Raw genomic sequence first — 21,345 nt, 5'->3', positions numbered from 1 at the left:
CTCCCTTCCAAATGTGCTGCAAACATTCCAGGAAGGAATGTGACTCACACTTTTTGGGAGATCCTTCTTGAAGTATCAACTGCCAGAAGAACATCTTAAAATCTGGCTGCTACTTGCACAAAGAGCTCTGGTATATAAGACCTTTCAGTATGTGGGAGCTAAAAAGAGCAAAGTTGGCTTTTAAGGTGAAGCACAACGGCATGTCAGATCTGTCTTCATCTTAAGGTAAAGATGAAGGTTTCCCCTTGACATTAAGTCTAGTTGTGTCCGACTCTGGGGGGTGGTGCTAATCTCCTTTCTAAATCAGTCTTGTCCATGGCCAGAATGACTGCATGGAGTGCCGTGATCTTTCTGCTGAAGCGGTACCTACTGATCTACTCACATTTGCATGTTTCAAACTGCTAGGTTGGCAGAAGCTGGGGCTAACAATGGGAGCTCACCCCATTTGTGGATTTGAACCGTCAACCTTCCAGTCAGCAAGTTCTGCAGCTTAGCAGTTTCACCCACTGCGCAACCAAGGCCCCTTAGTTACTTTTAAACAGCCTTATTTTGGCATGCATGTGTAAGCATGGTCTGTGCTAGATTTGGATGCATGTTGATAGATTTGTCTTGGTTTAGCTACACTCCTTTATTCCTTGGCTTTGGGACCTTATAGTGAGGGATACTTCTTTTGTGGTGTGAATGAAGTGCACTTCTTTTCAGGCAACCAAAAGCCTCAAAGGTTCTGGTTCACGTGGAAAATGTGACTGACTTGTCTCCTTCCTATATCAGGGCCCCTCTTGCTGAAAGCTAAGGCAAAACTGGCATAGAAACGCACCACATTGAAATTTTTCCAGCACACGCTGGATGTTCATCAGGAAAGCTTTTTAGCTGTGGATTTTCTCACTCAGCAGATATACTAGGTGCTTCTACATGGTTGGACTTGAGATTGTTGGCATTCCTTCAAATTCTACAGCTCTGTCATTGTGGAGTTGCCTCCTGAGACTCCCAATTGTGTGATGCTACTCTCACAGCATGTATTTAAAGGCATCAGGGAAGTGGAGTGCTATTTGTCCTTGCTTAGCTGCTGAAATTTGCCTGCCCTTTCATCATCAAGGACTTTCCTGCCCTGCTGTAGTAATTTTTATCCTAACCCCCAAACCCTTTCCTGGAATAAAGAAATTCAAACCTCTTTGAATAGAACTGGGTTTCTTTACTCCCCACTCCACTTTTCCACGGAAGTCTGAACCAACCTATATTTTACAAAAACCTTACAGCTTATTATTTCCATCTGGGTATAAAAATATGTATTTCCCTTAATTTTCCAGTTCTAGAAAAGATTATTATCGCTTTCTGTCAGACTGTATATTTTGTCCATCTCAGAGTGTCTGTTAAGAGCCGCAGGTTATTTTGCATCTTGGCTTGACATGAAACATGGGAGAGAAGAATTCTTCCATGCTTTGTCTGTGTAGGCAGGGGTTTTTTGGGCAGGGGAGAGATCTTGCCTGGGAGCTCTATTTGTTATGGAAAATGATCAAAGAGGAAACTGGTAAATACATGAGGTCCAGGTGGGGGTACAACTCAGCATCTCCTCATGGCAAAGGTGCAGAAGGACACTGTGGCAAAGGTGCCTGCTCTCTCTCTCTATGGTCAGCCTTACATATTCATGTGTTCTACATCCATGGATTCAACCAACTAAGGTTCAAAAACATTTATTAAACAATACCAAAAGTAAATTTTGGTTTGGTCATGCTGAGCAATGTATAGGCATACTCTGCTGTAGCCTTCTTGCCATTTCTTGTCGCAGTGGTGCAATCGGTTAATAATAATATAATAATAATAAGCTTTATTTATACCCTGCCACCATCTCCCCGAAGGGGACTTGGGACGGCTAACATGAGGCCAAGCCCAAAGATACAATACAGCAAAATAAAATAGAAAATGCAGACAACAAAAATTGCATCAGAATAAAATACATATAAAATCAAGCACAATGGGCAGGCCAAATGGATGAGGTAAAATGATAAAACCGTGGATGAGGTAGGAATAGAAAAAGTATAATGGAGAGGAGCCCAAAAAGGATGATCAGTGGGGTTAGGCTTTCAGTTTAGGACAGGGGAAAGTGCATCATAGGGGCAACACTATAGATGAACAAACAGAAATGGGATAAATGGTCACTCTACAAAGGCACATCAGAAGAGTCAGGTTTTCATTTTTTTTTTCTTGAAGGCTACTAAAGTGGGGGCTTGTCTAATCTCACCAGGTGCCGGCTGAACCCTTGTGCCGGCTGAATTGCTGACCTAAAGGTCAGCGGTTGGAATCTGCACGATGGGGTGAGCTCTGATCTGTCAGCTCAAGCTTCTCTTGCAGTGAAGCCTCCCACAGGATGGTAAAACATTTGGGCATCCCCTGGGCAACGTCCTTGCAGATGGCCAATTCTCTCACACCAGAAGAGACTTGCAGTTTCTCAAGTAGCTTCTGACACAGGGAAAAAAAAGATTGTAAGACTCTTTCTGGCACTTGTTTGAGTTGTTGACTATTTTATATACTGGACATCACTTTGCTATACCATGGAGCTTCCTTGGATTTTGATTTCTATGGGGGAGGGGGCCTGGAACCAAACTGCAGCGAATACCAGAATGGGCAAACAGTCTAAGTGACTTTCCCTTTTTCTTTTGTCATCACTTTACATGATATGTTTTCATGTATTTCATGTGTTGGATCCAGTATTTTCATTTCACTGGCAGAAGTGCTTCTGTCAAAGGAATTGGGTGTATTAATCTCTCAACAGCTTCCTATGTATCTCAAATATTAGGTTACCCCCTAAAGCAGATTCTGGCATTGGGACAGTGGGAGGAGAGAGAAACAAAGTCTCATTGCATTATTGGTGTTGTGATACACTGTGCTGCATTAAATCAATTTTTTTCTTTTTCTTTCTTTTTTTCTTTCTTTTCTTTTTTTTTTTTGTTTTTTTTTTTTTGTTTTTGACATCTCAGCCTTTCCTGAGGAGCTTACTATATAACCACTGTATGTGGCCATCTACCCTCAATGTTACAGAATTTGTAAGCGCAGCTAGACTGGAGTCCTTTTCAGATGTGTTAGACTGTAATACTATCTGGAAACGATGGGAGTTGCATCTGAGCACATCGGATAGTTACTAGGTTAATGAAGGTGGCACTACACTATATTGGCTTCCAGCATTGGACGCTGCTGTTTTATGATGCCACCTGAAGAATATTAGCTTGGTTTAAAGCAGTGAATTTTCAATTGAAAGTAAAGCACATTTACATGACTTGCACCCCAATCTACTCCGCAGTCAGAAGCCAGTCCCACCAAATTCAGTTCAGTTGCAAGCAAGTATGCAAAACACCCTATCTTTGAGCTGATGTTACATGATATGCTTGATGGCAAACCCCCATCTAAACAATTCTGCTTAAATTTGACAGCAAAATTCACCTTTGAAACAAGGGTACGCTTGTTTTAACGTGGTTGTGTGTGTAGGCTTGTCCCTAACATTCAGCTGCACTGGGAAATTCCTTTAAATGAGCATTTACTCATTGTTTTAATGGAATTTAGTGGTTAGCCAACAAATGGTTTGATTTTGCCACCAGATTTTTGTGGGAGGGGAAGGAGGATGCAGCCTTACAGTTTGGTCAAGAGAAATAGAGCTGACTCCTGCATTCCAAAGATGACCACTTCTTATGTAAAGGAGTTTTGCTCAGTTCATTATAGAGAGATTCACTGGAACTCCCATTGAAGCCAAATGTTTGTTCGAAAGACTTATGATGAATTGAAGGAGAATTGTGTGGGAAGTAAGTACAGGAGCAGCTGTGGGTTTAGAAGTAAAAGTATCTCTAAAGAAAAAAAGATTTTTGCCTGCAAGTTGCCAACCGGAGTCCCCCGAGGCAAATTCAGTCTTACTGAGGAATGCAGTCTGGCCCCTTAAATTGACAATGTAATGACACAAAAGGTTTGATGAAGTGGCAGCTGTAGCAGCAAAGTTCTGTTAAATTCCTTTTGGTATATAACAATCAAGCTGATGGCCTGATACCTTTGATTCCCTTTTCAAAATGTTCCACCTTGAAAAAATAATTGTGGATTTGGGTCTTAACTTAATCTCTCTTTATTCAGAGGGCCCTGTTTCCGATATGTTCTCTCCAATTTCCTGTTGAAGAGATGGTCTGATCAATATCTCTATACTCTGCAGCCATTAACAGGTATCACTAATATAATTCTGAAATAAATTAAGGGTTGGGGGAGTTCAGGACACAAGTCCAACTTGTGGACAAAAACACTTTGGCCAGAATCTTGTTAGGCAGTAATAAATACATAATCTGGAGTTAAGCACTTGTAACTGCTTCATATTCACAGTCCTTATGTAGTTCCTAGTTTATGAACTCCATAGGAACTGCGCAAGTCCCCCAACTCCCTTACCAAGAAGCAGCTGCTGCAAATGATGGTGGTCTGTTCTCCTGTATTTCCCAAAGCAGCTGTCTGCCATTCTCGCCAACTCTCACATGCGTGATCACTGCTGCTAGTGGGGTTGTAACAGGAACCCTGCTTCTATCTGTCGCAATGGGGATCCCTCACATGAGAGAGCAGGGATATCAGCTGCTTCCCTATCAATAGGGGAACAGATCCTCATCAATCACAGCAGCCGTTGCTCTGTAAATATTGGAATGATATTCACTGTGTAGCAATGTAACTATAGCATTTATTATATTTGTAAATCCCCAACAGGATTCCAACCATTGTGTTTATGTCCTTATTGATGTGTCTAAATTTCAGTATCATATTCCTGTTGTATTATGAGAAGGAGGCAATAAATACAGTTTTACTCATTACATTGAATGCTTTTTCCAGAGAATGAAGCATCTGTATTCATCATCTCGCAAAATTCCTAGTTTGGGAAGCGGCACAATAGGTAACTAAGGAAGGGTATGCTACAGAATCCAGAGAAAGAGATCCAACAAAGAGAATTGCTCATATGAGGAATTCGCTTTCTGCATCTGTAGTGTCAGAGGATGTGAGAAAGGGTTAAGGATTCTGTTTGGAACGCTGAAGCAATGGCCAAGCCAAGTTCCTAAAAAAAGCAGTTTAATTTGTTGCCATTAGGTTTGCCAAACATATGACCTCACTGAAGTTTTTAGTAACAGCTCTTTTTACTCAGATTGGTCCCTTGGGGAGAAACATATGCCAGAAAGCTGAAGCGGAGAGATTTTTTTTGGCTGTTATGGGCATGGAACATGTTAAAACATACTCATATAGTGTGGGGAAAAGCAGTCTTTATGCAGTGCCCACTTTCCTTCCTGTCTGGGAGTTTAATTTCAAGTAATATTGTGGTCAATTCATAAGTATTTTGGAAAAAAGTATGCAGGACTATATTGGTGATGGTGATGGGCAGAAGGTCAGACGCCCTATGCAAATAGCTCTGTTCCTGTTCTTACAAGTACTGCTGTGAATCTGTAACACCAGGCCTACGGGTTTTTTTTTTCTTTCCAGATTCTAGTCTTGTGTGTTCTTTGCTATTCATGACTTCTAAAGTAGCACAAATGTGTGCTGTTTTTTCAATATATTTTTAAGTTGAATTCACAACTGATTGAAAGAAGAGCAGCTTCTCCAATCCGTTCAGGAGATCTAATGTTTTTCATAAAAATAATAACTTCCCACCTGATGGATCCAAGAATGCTTATGGGCTATAGGCAAAACAGATTTGAAACCAGGATCATGTGATTCTTACCTTGGCAACAGTACACTGCCTGGCAATTATAGCAGAAACTGACATTCTCGGATTCCCTTCTTTGTTCTATATGTACATAGAGTCAATTTGAAGAAATCTATTTTTAATCTCCATGTGTCTCACTTTCTTTCTCATTCCTATGAAAAAGAATTGGAGGCATGTAAAACCTTAAAGAATAGCCTTAATCTCCTAAAGACACCAGAGCCTATGTCATTTTGGAATCAGCGTGGTCAGCTCTGGTTAGTAGTTGGATGGGTGCTGTAGCTGTATTTCAGAGGGAACTGGCAAAGTCACCATTGAATATTCCTGGAGAAGAAAAACCTATGAAATTCATGAGATTGCCATAAATTAAATGCATATACATTGTGAGAATTAAAAGCAGATGGTGGGCATCTTAGTTTAGTATAAGGATAACCTCTGATTTCTGAAACATAATTTTTTTGTTTATGCTTTGTCTGTTGTAGGACCTACGGCCATACTGACTGAGGGGTTCTGCAAGTTGGAAGCCAAGACAACTCTCCCACAGTTTGTTATTCTCAGTTCTCATACTTGGCCCCTTTCTGGAACTATAGCAATAATTATTGCTATATTTGCTAATTATAATTGGCACTTCACCACTGGGGCTGTCAATGTGAACTGATAGGGCTCTGGTAATGGACAAAGTGCAACTTTTTTATTAACTCTGAAGTGGGTGCTTTCCTAGTGGTGGGATTATTATGTTGTTTTCAAATGCCATTAAGTCACTTCCAATGAATTGTGACCGTATGAGAAATTTCCAAGAAACCCTGTCACCATCTCTACTCAAGTCTTCTAAGCTGAGTGTTATGGCTTCCTTGATTAAGTTTAATCAAACCCAAGACATTCTTCCTCTTTTCCAACTGCCTCCTCTTTTCCCAAGCACTGTAGTCTTTCTAATGAGATATGTCATCTCTCAATTTGGACAAAGTATGATAGGCTCAGTTTAATCCCATAGAAGCCAAAACAAATATAGCTAGAGCTGTGATGGAGCAACTGGGAAAAGACTCACTCACTTTTTGTGTGTTTATGAACAGGTAGGGTATTGTGTGAATAATCATCTAGGCAAGCAGTTTACCAGCAATGGTTTATGGTTTCAGGAGCATCTTGGACAAAGTGCTCTCTGGTGAGTTATTTCTTAGTTGATGGGGTATAGTCTGTTTATGTGGAATTGTTACTCCAGGGCCCCAAATAATCATTTTAATTTAAAGTAACATTGGGATGGTTAAAATGGTAGCTAGACCCAACTGCTCAGTGTATTGGGTTAAAATTGTCTTTGAAAGGAGTCCTAGAATTGGACTCTCTGGCTCTCTTAGGAGTGGTTCTTCTCAACCAAGGAGGCTCCAGATGCTGGACTTCAGCTCTCTTGCTCTTGGCTATGTTGGACGTTGAGATCCAACAGCATCTGGAGTTCCTTTAGTAGCAGCTGCCCAAGGATTCCAAGTGATGTTACTATTTCTGAATGACCACCATCTGTTTGGGCCGGTTATCAATCGTCTGTTACTTTATTTCCTCTCAACTGATTTGGTGTCACATCCAACCAGTCCATAATTCAGGAAATAAAGCCCGGCTGCTCACTAGAGGGAAGGATAATAGATACAAAGATGAAGTACTTTGGCCACATCATGAGAAGACAGGAAAGTTTAGAGAAGACAATGATGCTGGGGAAAATGGAAGGAAAAAGAAAGAGGGGCCAACCAAGGGCAAGCTGAGTGAATGGTATCCTTGAAGTGACTGGCTTGACTCTGAAGGAGCTTGGGGTGGTGATGGCCGACAGGGAGCTCTGGCGTGGGCTTATCCTTGGTCACAAAGAGTTGGAAGCAACTGAACAAATAACAACAACATCTAATCTTATGAGTTGATGTTTCCTTCCTTAGCATTTACATAAGATCTCACTCCCAGGAATTTTAACCAGGGAAAAATCTGTATTAGCTTGCATGCTGGTGCCCACTTGCTATGACTTCTGCAACAGTCTTGTTTCCAATGCTAATAATTATGCACTCTGCAGTTTAAATGAGGCGGGGGGGAGGGGTGGAAGAGAGAATGAATAGGTATCACTTTAAATCCTGCTTCCCACATTATGCCCTGCTGGGTCTGTAAGTGCTTTTTCCGTACTTTCTTGTGGCATGGCCAAGAGCCATCTTAATCACCCACGCTGCCTCCATAAATGGGTCATATAAGCAGATGGACTACTAAAAGGGTTAATGTAATAATTTTGCAGTGCGGGTTGTTTGGATGAAGTTCAGCATTGCTTCACTTCCCTTTTACACTCCCTCTGTGAGTATTTTCTTAACAGCTGTCTGGGATCTGTTCCATTCAGACTTCCCCTAGTGTGGGCCTATGAAAACATGCAGTCTGCTACTCTCAGTAAAGTTTCCATTGTCGCACCCTTTACTGGAAGAGAAAAGGAACACCGTATACTGTGCTAAGATTTAATGTAAAATGCCTGTTTCCTCGTCTTTTAAAAAATCTGAACAAAAAAGTTGATTATTCCAACACTGCACAACACATATGACAACCTTAATGATTTTTCTACATCTGTATTACTTTGGCCCAATATTCCCTCACAAATGGGCATAGTGAAAGAGTGTAGCTAGTCTTGTCTTTCAGAAAATTTGTGTGAATAATAGATATTTTTAAATGCAACTGATCAGCAAAGATATAGCATGGATCTTATCAACAGTTTCTGCAAAATGGGAGGGGGTTACAGTCAGGTTCAGATCCTGTACAGTAAAAGTGAATATGTGTTCGCCTGGCACTTCTACTAACAGGCAGCTAGTACACAGATTGCAGCTTCTGGCCATTACTGGCTGTTCTGCACAATGGATGACACAAGTGTGGAACAGGGAAGCAACCATTTTAGCTGATGGGTATGAACAGAATCAAAAGAAACTTGGAGCTTCCCTGGGGCACAGAGCATCCTTGTGTTTTGTTTGATATGGACTGGCGGTGACCAGGGTAGCATTTGCACAATTAAAGCTTGTGCGCCAGCTGTGCCCAGGCATGTAGCCGGGGGGGGGGGGGGGGGGCTTGAGGGGCTTCACCCCCCCCCCCCCCGAAATTCTCATGGTGGTTCGCGAAAAGGCCTTACTGGTGCATTATTTAAACTGTTATGTTTATTCATATCATGATCTGATCACCATACTCAATATATCCCATATGCATGGGGGTATTGGGGTAATGATACAAAAGGTTGGCTAGGGTAGACCCTCTTTCACTCAGACTCAGCCCCCCCCCCGAAACTTAGCCCCCCCGAACCCCCCCTGAAAAAAATTCAGCCCCCCCTAAACGAAATCCTGGCTACGGGCCTGGCTGTGCCCATACCTTGGGAAGTCTGACTTGGCTCGGTAGTCCACGTTCTGGTTACATCCCATATAGACTACTGCAATGCACTCTACGTGGGTTTGCCTTTGAAGACTGTTCAGAAGCTTCAAATGGTCCAGCGGGTGGCAGCCAGGTTGCTAAGAGGAAAAGTGCTCAGGGAACACACAACTCCTCTATTGCGCCAGCTCCACTGGCTGCCAGTTTGCTACCAAGCACAATTCAATGTGCTGGCTTTAGCCTATAAAGCCCTATACCAGTGGTTCTCAACCTGTGGGTCGCCAGATGTTTTGGCCTTCACCTCCCAGAAATCCTAACAGCTGGCAAACTGGCTGGGATTTCTGGAAGTTATAGGCCAAAACACCTGGGGACCCACAGGTTGAGAACCACTGCCCTAAACAGTTCCGGCCCAGCCTACCTGTCCAAACTAATCTCTTCCTATGAACTAACTAGAAATTTAAGATGCTCTGGGGAGACCTTGATCTCGATCCCACCTTCATTGCAGATATGCCTTGCGAGGATGAGAGACAGGGCCTTCTTGGTGGTGGCTTGGTTGTCTCTCATTTGTTTGACTGCTGCCTTCTTGGCATTGGAGGGCACTGAAATGGGGTGCAGAAATTGCCATGCTTTATAGTGGCACTGTTTCATAGTTGCTGAGAAGACACATTTGCCCAAAAGGTTGGCTGCTACATTAGCTTAGGATGCTCAAGTCAAGAATCAAGACCCTTTCTTTGGCAACCAGCAATGGAATCCATTTCAAAAAGAATCATTTCACACACATTTGTACCTCAGCCTGTGGCTCAGTTGTGACCCTAAGCATAGTTCCTCGAAAGAACAACATGCTCGAAACATTAAAAAGATCAAATTGCTCACAAAATGCTTGTGTTGTTCCTAAATGTTCATTATCTGTACACAGCTAGATGAAGTAATACTTCCCTGAAGAGAAATGAACCAGAGTCTTCCACACGGAGCCAAACACAACACCAAGCTGACAGCTTGCTCTAATTTGGGTTCATAGGAGGAAAAGTTGAGGAGGCCTGACAGCCTGTCATGACTTGGTTTACATGGAGTCTGGCTGAGCAGTTCCCACAATGCTGAATGACAGGAGAGTCGTGACACAGAAGGAGTCTTACATCAGGCAAAATAGGTATTGCTCTGTAGACCACCTCCAGACCAACTCTATTTACTTTAGTGGTAGGAGTAATGGAATGCTGTTAGTGTGTATGTTGTATGGAAATAGCCATCCTACAATCTGGTATTAAAATAAATGATTATTTGGGAACACAAAGAAATCATTGTGCATATATAGTACTTGAGATTTAGCATGGTGTAGTAACTGAGTGATGGACTAGGGCTCTGGGAAACTAGGATTTTACTCCACACCTGTCTACTGGTATGCGAATAATAGATTGGGGCTTATTTTTAGACCCATCTGTATTGGATTGTTCCTGACATCTATTCATTGGTACAGCAGAATCCACAAATTTGTTTAGCACAGGTAGGCAGAGTGCAAACGGATTACCTTTATCAGATGCCTTGATCTGCAGTACCATTTTAAAGCAGTGGTCCAGCATGGCTAGTGGTTTGAATGTTGGACGAAGACTCGAGAACAGTCTGAATTCCTACTCAGTCATGAAAACCCACTGGGCAATACACTCTTAGCCTCAGAAAACTCCAACTTGAAGGTAAACAACAGCAACCCTTTTTTAAAAACTAACTAAAATTTAATAACAGATGCAAAGAACTATAGTAATGTGTTCTTCTTTTCTCCTTTAATCCATTTTGGTTGTTTTTTGCTAGTTTAAATCCTAGAGAACACCATCATTATCCTCCTTCAAGATAAGTGGTAATTGTGGCATGAATCTCTTTGTGGAAAGAAAAAAGCAGATAATAATAATAATAATAATAATAATAATAATAATAATAATAATGAAAAATGAGAGCCAAATTGACAAAGAAAAAAACATGGCCACCCTACTGGGATCTGCACACATTATTCGCCAATACTTGGGAAGTGTCCAATGTGTGATCCAATACAACAACCAGCAGAGTGATCTTGTTTTCTGTGTACTAATCTTGTTGCATTTCAAATAATAATAGGATAAAGGAAAATGCACACAATCTCTCTTGCTGTAAGGTAAATTCAAAAGTAATTGCAAAATAGTCAAAGAACAGGCTTCTCAGAATATTGTGAAAGTGTGAGGATAAGATTCTGAACCAACAAGAATCTTTGCAGTTTGAGGTATATTCAACATAAATTTTGAATAGAGCTGCATTTTGCAAAAAAAATTATGTTATTTTCTATAATGAAAATAATATTTTTACATAGAAATATTATTTACTGCATAGCTGTTTATTGCACAGAATTTATTTATTTATTTATTTATTTTTGGCTTTTGTAACCCAGCTTTCTCAGCCTTACGGAGACACAAGGCGGCTTATAGAATTGGCAGAATTTGATGCCATACACTCATAAAAATAAAGTTAAAAACATCCAACCTAATATTATAAACACCATGTAAAACCATTAAAAACATATAATTACCAGTGTTGTCCTGTTAAAATCATTATCCAACAGCATTGTCTAGCCATTCCGTGTTCATTCTTCCTATTTCATAATTATTTATTCCGCTGCATTTCCAAACGCTTGTTCAAAAGGCCAAGTTTTTTCTCTTTTTGAGAAGGTCAAAAGGGAGGAAGCCAATCTAATATTCCTAGGGAGGGAGTTCCACAGCCAAGGGGCCACCACTGAGAAGGCCCTGTCTCTCGTCCCCACCAGACCGGCTTGTGAGGGAGGCAGAATCGAGAGCAGGGCCTCCCCAGATGATCTTGAATTCCTAGAATAATATGTTGTTAACTGGAAACACATTCTGTGCAAAATCCACAGGTGGTTGATTAGGTCAAAAGGCACATCTTCTGCACCAATTACATTAACATCTGGACATATGGGACATTGGCATGACAATTCAGTATTTTGGTTTGAGAGTGAAGGGGATGGCCTGCTGATATGGCAACAGCCAGAAAAATAGACCAGGCTGAATACATTCCAATTGACTTGAGGGAAATCTTTCAGTTCTCAGGTTTTTCTATGAAAGGGAGTGTAGGATCTTTAGGATTAGATTGTTACACTGCAAAGTGATTGATCTTGAATGGCTTGGGCAACATCTAACGTGATTACCCCGTTTGACTATTTATATAGGATTGTTTTAATATGGACCTATTTGGGGACAGCTAATAGTTTGAGATAATCCTGAGGATTAGGATAGAAGTAATAACATTTTGGACAGTGGGAAATTCTCTTTGTGCTACAGTTGCATGTGGAGAGACCTTCTGAGATAGATCTGGCCTTGTGCAAACACAGTCAGATGCAGATACTACACAAACCCCAAAATAACATTCCCAATTGCTTATTCTCCCTGCACCCTCTGTGGAAAACATTCACATTTGGTTCAAATGAAACAATAGGAAAATATATGCACTGGGGATAGACCATGGACAGGATGATTGCAGAGTTAACAGCATTTTTTTCTGCCCACATGTCTTCATGGACATATTTAATTAAAATGGGTTGCTGTTATGCAACAGCTTTGGCACAGTCCACAGCACTCTAGCTGTACAATATCTATTTACACACACACTTTACTGGCATACAACTATGGAATTGGCATACAACATAGGTGTATACAACAAAAGGAAGTCACAGATAAAAAGAAAACATATTGAAATTATCTCAAGGATCTCAAGGATAAAATTTGCAACAGTCTCACAAAAGAGTGTATCTATTTATTGTTTTTCTCTCTAATTTTTGTTTTGTGGCTTAAGAAGATGAGATCTACTGAATCATACTCACAGAATCAGGATTCTGTCTCCGCAATGGTGACAAAAAGCCCCTGAGTAGGATAAGAATGCAATCCTCTTCCTGTTTCTCTAGTGACTAAAATCCATTCTTCCTCTTAGGCATTCCCAAGACAGTGAGTTGTTGTAGGTTTTTCGGACTATATGGCCGTGTTCTAGAAGCATTCTCTCCTGACATTTCACCTGCATCTATGGCAGGCATACTCAGAGGTTGTGAGGCAATTTGCTGCCTGAGGCAGAGCAGCAAATGACAGCTTTCTCCTCCTCCAAATTATCTGTCGCACAAGAGAGAATATCCCATAAATACCTTTCTCCACATCCTTGTTCTCAAGATGATGAATTCTATTAGCTACCATAAGTCCAATTTGGGGGGGGGGGGGATAGAACATAAATCATCATCACCTCCACCATCTCCAGAAAACCCACTTTGGCTCTGTGTGTGTGCATGTGCAAGTATGAAGGAACATATATCCATTACGATTTGCCAATGACAGCCTTCTCCTCCACAGATTTGTTTGATCCCCTGTTGAAATTGGTTGCCATCAGATATTCCAAAACAGCACACTGTCATTCTGTTTTGACAGAATTATCCTGGGGATAATGGGAGTTGTAGTCCAAAACATTTGGAGGATACCAGATCGAGGAAGTCTAGTTTTAGAGTTCATGTCTACTAGTTGTATCCCTTGTGCTGCACTGCTGATCTCTGGAGATTTGAGACGGCCCTGTATGTGGATTTGAGTTATTGGGAATCTTCTAATTGTTGTTGTTGTTCATTCGTTCAGTCGTCTCCGACTCTTCGTGACCTCATGGACCAGCCCACGCCAGAGCTCCCTGTCGGCCATCACCACCCCCAGCTCCTTCAAGGTCAGTCCAGTCACTTCAAGGATGCCATCCATCCATCTTGCCCTTGGTCGGCCCCTCTTCCTTTTGCCTTCCACTTTCCCCAGCATAATTGTCTTCTCTAGGCTTTGCTGTCTCCTCATGATGTGGCCAAAGTACTTCAACTTTGTCTCTAGTATCCTTCCCTCCAGTGAGCAGCCGGGCTTTATTTCCTGGAGGATGGACTGGTTGGATCTTCTCGCAGTCCAAGGCACTCTCAGAACTTTCCTCCAACACCACAGCTCAAAAGCATCGATCTTCCTTCGCTCAGCCTTCCCTAAGGTCCAGCTCTCACATCCGTAGGTGACTACAGGGAATACCATGGCTTTGACTAGGCAGATCTTTGTTGCCAGTCTGATGTCTCTACTCTTTACTATTTTATCGAGAATGGACATTGCTCTCCTCCCAAGAAGTAAGCGTCTTCTGATTTCCTGGCTACAGTCTGCAGTAATCTTTGCGCCTAGAAATACAAAGTCTGTCACGGCCTCCACATTTTCTCCCTCTATTTTCCAGTTGTCAATCATTCTTGTTGCCATAATCTTGGGTTTTAGCTGCAACCTGGCTTTTGCGCTTTCTTCTTTCACCTTGATTAGAAGGCTCCTCAGCTCCTCCTCGCTTTCGGCCATCAGAGTGGTGTCATCTGCATATCTGAGGTTGTTAATGTTTCTTCCAGCAATTTTCACTCCAGCCTTGCATTCATCAAGCCCCGCACATCAGATGATGTGTTCTGCATACAAGTTAAAAAGGTTGGGTGAGAGTATGCAGCCTTGCCATACGCCTTTCCCAATCTTGAACCAGTCTGTTGTTCCGTGGTCAGTTCTGACTGTTGCTTCTTGGTCCTTCTGCAGATTCCTCAGGAGAGAGACAAGGTGGCTTGGTATGCCCATCCCACCAAGAACTTGCCACAATTTATTATGATCCACACAGGATATCCACACATAATATCGAGGATAGTTTTGACAGTGTGGTGAATGAATTAGAACCAGACATCCTGAGGAGTGAAGTTGAATGGGCCTTAAGAAGCATTGCTAACAACAAGGCAGCAGGAGACGACGGGATCCCAGCTGAACTGTTTAAAATCTTAAAAGATGATGCTGTCAAGGTGATGCATGCCATATGCCAGCAAATATGGAAAACACAAGAATGGTTATCAAACTGGAAATAATCAACTTATATCCCCATACCAAAAAAGGGAAATGTGAAAGACTGCTCCAACTTCCGTACAGTGGCCCTTATTTCTCATGCCAGTAAGGTAATGCTCAAGATCCTGCAAGGAAGACTCCAGCAATACGTGGAGCGAGAGTTGCCAGATGTTCAAGCTGGGTTTAGAAAAGGCAGAGGAACGAGAGACCAGATTGCCAATATCCGCTGGATAATGGAGAAAGGCAGGGAGTTTCAGAAAAACATCTATTTCTGCTTCATTGACTATTCTAAAGTCTTTGACTGTGTGGATCTTCTAATTAGGTGGTCAGATTACCAGGACCCTTTCACACTAAACCATTATAGTGCAATGATTCCATTTTAACTGTCATATTTTCATCCTATGGAAGCTTTAGATTTGGTGTTTAAGAAAAGGTAATAGAAACCATAGCTTGGGGACCACAAGAAGGCACACCACTATCACCACCACAACCATCGTTTATTTACCTTGTTTATAGCCTGCCTTTCTGTACCCCTAGGGGGACTCAAGGTGGCTTACAATCACACCTCCATGGTGCCTTAAAACACACATCAGTTAAAATAGAAGTTAAAAATTAAAATGTAATGAGCACAATAAAAATACATTTCAATGAATCACGTCATGCAGAGGCATAGTCTATAGGCCAATCCGTAGTCAAATTGCACATATTCCATGCTAACATTCTTGCACTGCTCTATTTTTCAAACATCTGCTCCCAGAGCCAGGTTTTGACTCTCTTTCTAAATACTAGGAGGGAAGGGGCTGCCCTGATATTACTAGGGAGGGAATCCTGTGAAGATTTGAAAAAGATATGATGGGTGAATTGGAGAGAGATGTGTCAGCAGCCGATTAGCTAAGTGTGCCAGGGGCCAGGGTTCTAGTTGGCTGCCACCTCTGGCTGGCTGCTGAGACCAACGGTTCTGTCATTCTGCCATTTGTTCTCACTTTGGACAGTGAAGGGAAAGTTCTGGTTGCCAACTATCTTAAGGACTGATCATTTTAAGGCACGAGGCTTATTTCAAAGACTATTTAAACAGACTATCTTATTCCTCTGTTTCCTGCCTGAATTCATGTTTGAACCTTTGAACTAAAGTAAAAATATTGTTACTTGTTTTACAAGTCTGAGTGACATTTTATTATACAGCAAGATATACCATGGTTTAAATACTGTGGTAAAGCTACTACTTATTCTGCTTATTCACATTTACCAACCCTCACACATTCCACAACTGAGAAGCCACCACTGAGAAAGCCTTGCCTCTCATCCCCACCAGTCACAAGCGAAGAAGGTGGGACCGATAGCAGGGTCTCCCCAGACAACCTTAATCTCCAAGATGGTTCATTAGATTCTTTGGACAGAGAACTCTTCTACTGCAACACAACCAAAGAAACGTTATAGTGGATAGTGCAAATAGCCTTCCAAGGAGCTCACTCTTTGAAGACCGAAAGGTAGGACATGTGTGCACATACCATTTTTAAGTATGGACACTGGCAGATCTGTTTAATTGTCTTTCTGGCTCTGCTGCATATGTGATAACAAGAAAAGCAACAAGTGTCAACTTCAAAGAACATGCTGTTTATGGAAGGTTGACTTTCTCACCCCATCATCACAGAATGAGAGGCATTCATGCACTGAGCCCTGTTTTCATGATCACAGGAAGCTTCTTAATATAGAATTGGGTCAACGGCTCGTCTATTTTTTGTTGATCTGAACACTGACTCCTAGCACTGGAGCTGGAAGAAAAGTAATAATTGTAGTAGTTGTAGGAAGGTACACAAGTTGGCAGACACAGGTGGATGTGGGAGATTGGGACAGATTTTGCCAACGGCCAAGCACTACATTGGTGTAGACATACCCTGGTATAGCATCCCACCATTTCACAGATTCTCAAGACTCTTTCCAGCACTCGTTTGAGTTGTTCACCATTTTATATAAGGGATGCCATTTTACCACACCACTGTATATAATGGGATTTCAGCATTCACCTAGTTCGGTATCCATAGGGGTCCTGAAATCCCTGTAAAATGACTTGAAGCAATTAGCAACTCTTCATGTTAGATTGCTAAGGACTATGGGAAACTTTACAACCTCCTTCTGTCTCCTTTCTCGCCTTCAGTTGGAAACTCTGGCCTCATGGCCCATTAAACCTGTTGCTACTTTTTGTGAGTGAAAGTGCCATTATTAGAAGCTAGGGACAAATCTGATCCGAGAAACCAAATGGTTGGGATATTGATTTATTCACTTGATTTAAACACCCAGTTACAGCCTTCGTGTTGCATGCTTTTGCTTAAGAATCCATTTAATCCCTAGCTTTTAAAACACACTACTTAATGCTTCCCATGGGAGAGATTATTGACGTGAGGTTTTCTTTCACAGTGTAATTGAGTAGAATCAATCAACCATAAAAACAAAAGTCTCCCAAGCTTATGAAATCTATGATTATGAGATAAGCAGGACTCAATTGTCATGGCATTATGATCACTGGAATACTGGAACTTGTTCATACTAGACCAGTGGTTCTCAACCTGTGGGTCCCCAGATGTTTTGGCCTTCAACTCCCAGAAATCCTAACAGGTGGTAAACTGGTTGGAATTTCTGGGAGTTGTAGGCCAAAACACCTGGGGATCTACATGTTGAGGACCACTGCACTACACCATTATAGCGCTATGATACCACTGCCATGGCTGCATCCTATGGTATCCTGGGGTGTGTAGTTTGGTCAAGCTTTCTGACTGAGTATTCTAAGTACCCCTCCCTAGACTGTAAATCCCATAATTCCATAAAATATTGCCATAGCAATAAAAGTGCTATAACAGTTAAGTGCAGTGGTTCTCAATCTTTCGTTCATGGCAACTATGTGAGGGCACTATACCCCCCCCCCCCGCCCCCCAGGTGTCTATAAACCTGCCCACTAGAACTCTCTGGCTGGGAATTGTAAGTACTCTTCATCAAACTGCAAGTCTCAAAACCCCATAATATGGAACCATGCCAGTTAAAATAGAGTCATAGTGATCTATTTGTGCAGAATGAAAGACCCTCAAGGTTTACTCCCTTACTCCATTTCACTTTCCATGGTCACAGCTAATAAAGCGTGTGGGCAGTGCCCTCATTCCCCCAGTACAGCCATTCAGGTCAAGCTCTGCCCTGACTAAAAGAGAAATACTGCACAACCTCATTCTCTTGGGAAAAGTCCTAATCTGCTACTAATTGCTGCACAGTGTAACTTAACTAAGAAACTTATGGAAACTCCAGCACCATCAACAATTGCAGCATTATGTCACCTAATTCCAAACTCAATTTCTGCTTTGTCAGTAATTGCAAGGCCAGGAAACCTAATTCCAACACTTACGGAAGATCAAGCAATTGCAGGTAATTGCTGCACTCTGCAACCTACAAAGGTATTACCACTCTGTCAAACAATGGCAATGATGACGATAGCATATTTAAGTCACTTAAATGCTTCTCCCCAGTTCTAATGAAGCAAAATGCAATAATGGGATGCTGCTTGAACATTTAATTCAGGCATGGAGAATGCAAGATCATCAGACTACCATAATCAATGGTGAAGGATTATAGAATGGTCATATTAGTCTCAAAAGTTCTACAAGATCCCTTGCATATAAGAATGCGAGTTCAATCATGTTCCTGCATTCAAGATACAACATGTATTAAATCTCCATAATTCATATTTGGTGATTTGTCCATCCCACAGGGAGATGTGTTCACAAGGAGATGTTTGCCAAGCTGGAGTACAATGTTTTACTGTTCGCATATCAAGCATTAATCTTTGCAAAATGTTGTTCATTATTCTAGTTTAGAAGAATATGTGAGCATATATAGATAGAGAAGAAGCTATAATGGTTTGAGCATTGGACTAGAATTATGGGAGACTACAGTTCAAATCCCTGCTAAGACATGGTAACCCATTAGGTGATACTGGGTAAGTCATATTCTCTCAGTATTAAGAAAAAGGGAATGCTAAACCTCCCCTAAATACATAGAAAACCCCAGGACAGAGTTGCTATATGCTGGAGTCAACTTGGAAGCACATAACAATACTATCAAACACAATTTAATCCCCATATCTGTGGAACAGCATCTGTTGTTTCATTTATTCATCTCCGATTATCTATGTCCTCTCTAGGTATTTTCCTGGTTCTCTAATGTGATTTTATGATATTCTTGGGCTGGAAGTCCTTCATTTCTGTTGAGGTCACTATTATTTATGACAGTGGTTCTTAACCTGTGGGTCCCCTGAGGTTTTGGCCTTCAACTCACAGAAATCCTAACAGCTGGTGAACTGGTTGGCATTTCTGGGAGTTGTAGGCCAAAACACCTGGGGACCCATAGGTTGAGAATTACTGATCTATGGTTTTGCATATCAATGTGAAGTCTGGAAACATGTTCTCCACAGATAGGGGTGGGGGTCATGCTGTATGATGGAGAGTGTGCAAATAATTTCTGTCAATCTGAGAAGCTTTTGAACTGTGGTGTTGGAGGAAAATTCTGAGAATGGCTTGGGCCGCAAGAAGATCCAACCAGTCCATATTTCAGAAAATAAAGCCCGACTGCTCATTGGAGGGAAGGATATTAGAGGCAAAGATGAAGTACTTTGGCCACATCATGAGAAGACAGGAAAGCTTAGAGAATACAATGATGCTGGGGAAATGGAAGGAAAAAGGAAGAGGGGCCAACCAAGGACAAGATGGATGGTATCCTTGAAGTGACTGGCTTGACTCTGAAGGAGCTGGGGGTGGTGACGGCCAACAGGGAGCTCTGGCGTGGGCTGGTCAATGAGGTCATGAAGAGTCGGCAGTGACTGAACAAATAAACAACAACAAATGAGAGGAATAGGGATGTTTTACAAATAATGCACAAATAATGACATATTAATTAAAATAATCTCTACAAAGCTGGTCTGTTTTGGAAGAACAAAATAGAACATATAGAGAAACAATAAATTGTTAACACCATGACGTTTTCTAGAGAACGGCCTTGAAAAATACTTCAATTCCAGTGAACAGGGCTAATGAGAAGCAACCGTGGTTTCTGCTCCCAGATGTCCTTTCATCCCTGAAATGGGGAAATCCTCTTTTTAGCTAGAAGAATACTTCTGGATTCAAAAGGGCATGACACTTCTGCTTTCAACGTGTCTCTTCTTGAAGAGAGAAGAGAATCCAACCCTTTGGAGTTTTCTGAGAGAGAAAATAGAAATGCTTCAGAGAAAAGGTTGATGGGGTTCCACTGAAACTTGTCAGTCATGAAAAAGTGGCAAAAAAATCAAAGTTCTTCAAAGCATGTTGAAGAAAAATGTTAGAAGTAGAGGTTCAGCCCACCCACACCCACCAGTCCAGCTTGTCACTTCAAGGTCAGACTTGTAGCACAAGAAAAAATGACACCGTAGAAGGAGTCCCTGAAAACTGTAGCTCATTGTCAAACAGTGGTTTTGGCTCTTGGACGTACTTGGCAGTCACAAAATGAAGAAAAATGTGTTCCCACATTGTGAAAATTGGTTCAATGCACGGGACTCTTACTTTTAAATTGCTAGGTCCCCCTGCCCTACCCTGAATATGGCCTTGGGAAAGTTACGTTTTGGAAAAGTTACATTTACCATTTTTGGAACATCAGAAAAGTGCCTCCTTTGTGCTTCCTAATTCCCCACCTTAATTTGTCCCATGTCAGGCCTGTCAAGGGCTAGTCCTGCCATTAGGCCGACAATCTTCTTTGGCAACAGATCCAAGCAAGGATGGGCCGGGCAGTAAGGACAGTGGTTCAACCCTTCGTTTTGACTCTATGGAAGTGTGTGTAACATACACCCTGCTTTTCTGTTTCATTGTCAGTGATGAAACAAGGTTTTAGTCACTAATGTAAGCTGCTTCTCATTGTGGTCCTAGTGGCCATGGACTTCAGGAGGTACCTCCCCACTGCTCTGACCACCACTGGTGTGTGGTATGGAGGACTGCCTTTGCCCCAGGCAGCAAAATCTTCTGGGCCAGTCCTGCCTTGGACAAAACCAAAGACCAGGGAGTACCAGACCTTTTCTACTGGGTTTCCCAGTGTGTTGGATTTAGGCAACTGGTGATGACATTATATATTCTATGTTCTATTGAGGCAATATTGACAGGACAATTGATGCTGCAAGGGTGGTGGCACTTTTAAATGATTTTTCCCTCTCAATGAAATCAATGGAAAGTGAATTCTTCACTTCAGGGACCTTCTTATGCAATTCAGTTACAGCTGGCCCGTCACATTTTTGGGTTTAGATTTGATGATTTGTGGATTTTGTGAATATTTTCTCTCTAAGAATATTGAGTGACTCTGTTGACCATAGAGTTGCCCTAGGGGACTTAGAGATTATTAGAGAGGCTCTCTCTC

The 21,345-nt window shown here is 41.7% G+C and overlaps 1 long non-coding RNA gene across 1 annotated transcript; it reads left to right on the top strand.

Moving 5' to 3' along the window:
* The first annotated feature begins 20 nt into the window (after nt 1-20).
* On the top strand, nt 21-8,742 carry LOC132769178 (uncharacterized). The gene is made up of 3 exons (XR_009630808.2): nt 21-225; nt 4,111-4,196; nt 6,184-8,742. It is a non-coding gene; the product is annotated as an uncharacterized lncRNA (long non-coding RNA).
* The last annotated feature ends 12,603 nt before the right edge of the window (nt 8,743-21,345 follow it).

This window comes from Anolis sagrei, chromosome 2 (genome assembly GCF_037176765.1).
Source record: "Anolis sagrei isolate rAnoSag1 chromosome 2, rAnoSag1.mat, whole genome shotgun sequence".
Lineage (NCBI taxonomy): Eukaryota > Metazoa > Chordata > Lepidosauria > Squamata > Dactyloidae > Anolis > Anolis sagrei.
Note: the sequence above shows the minus strand (reverse complement) of the source record. Positions and strands in the feature narration are given on the sequence as shown.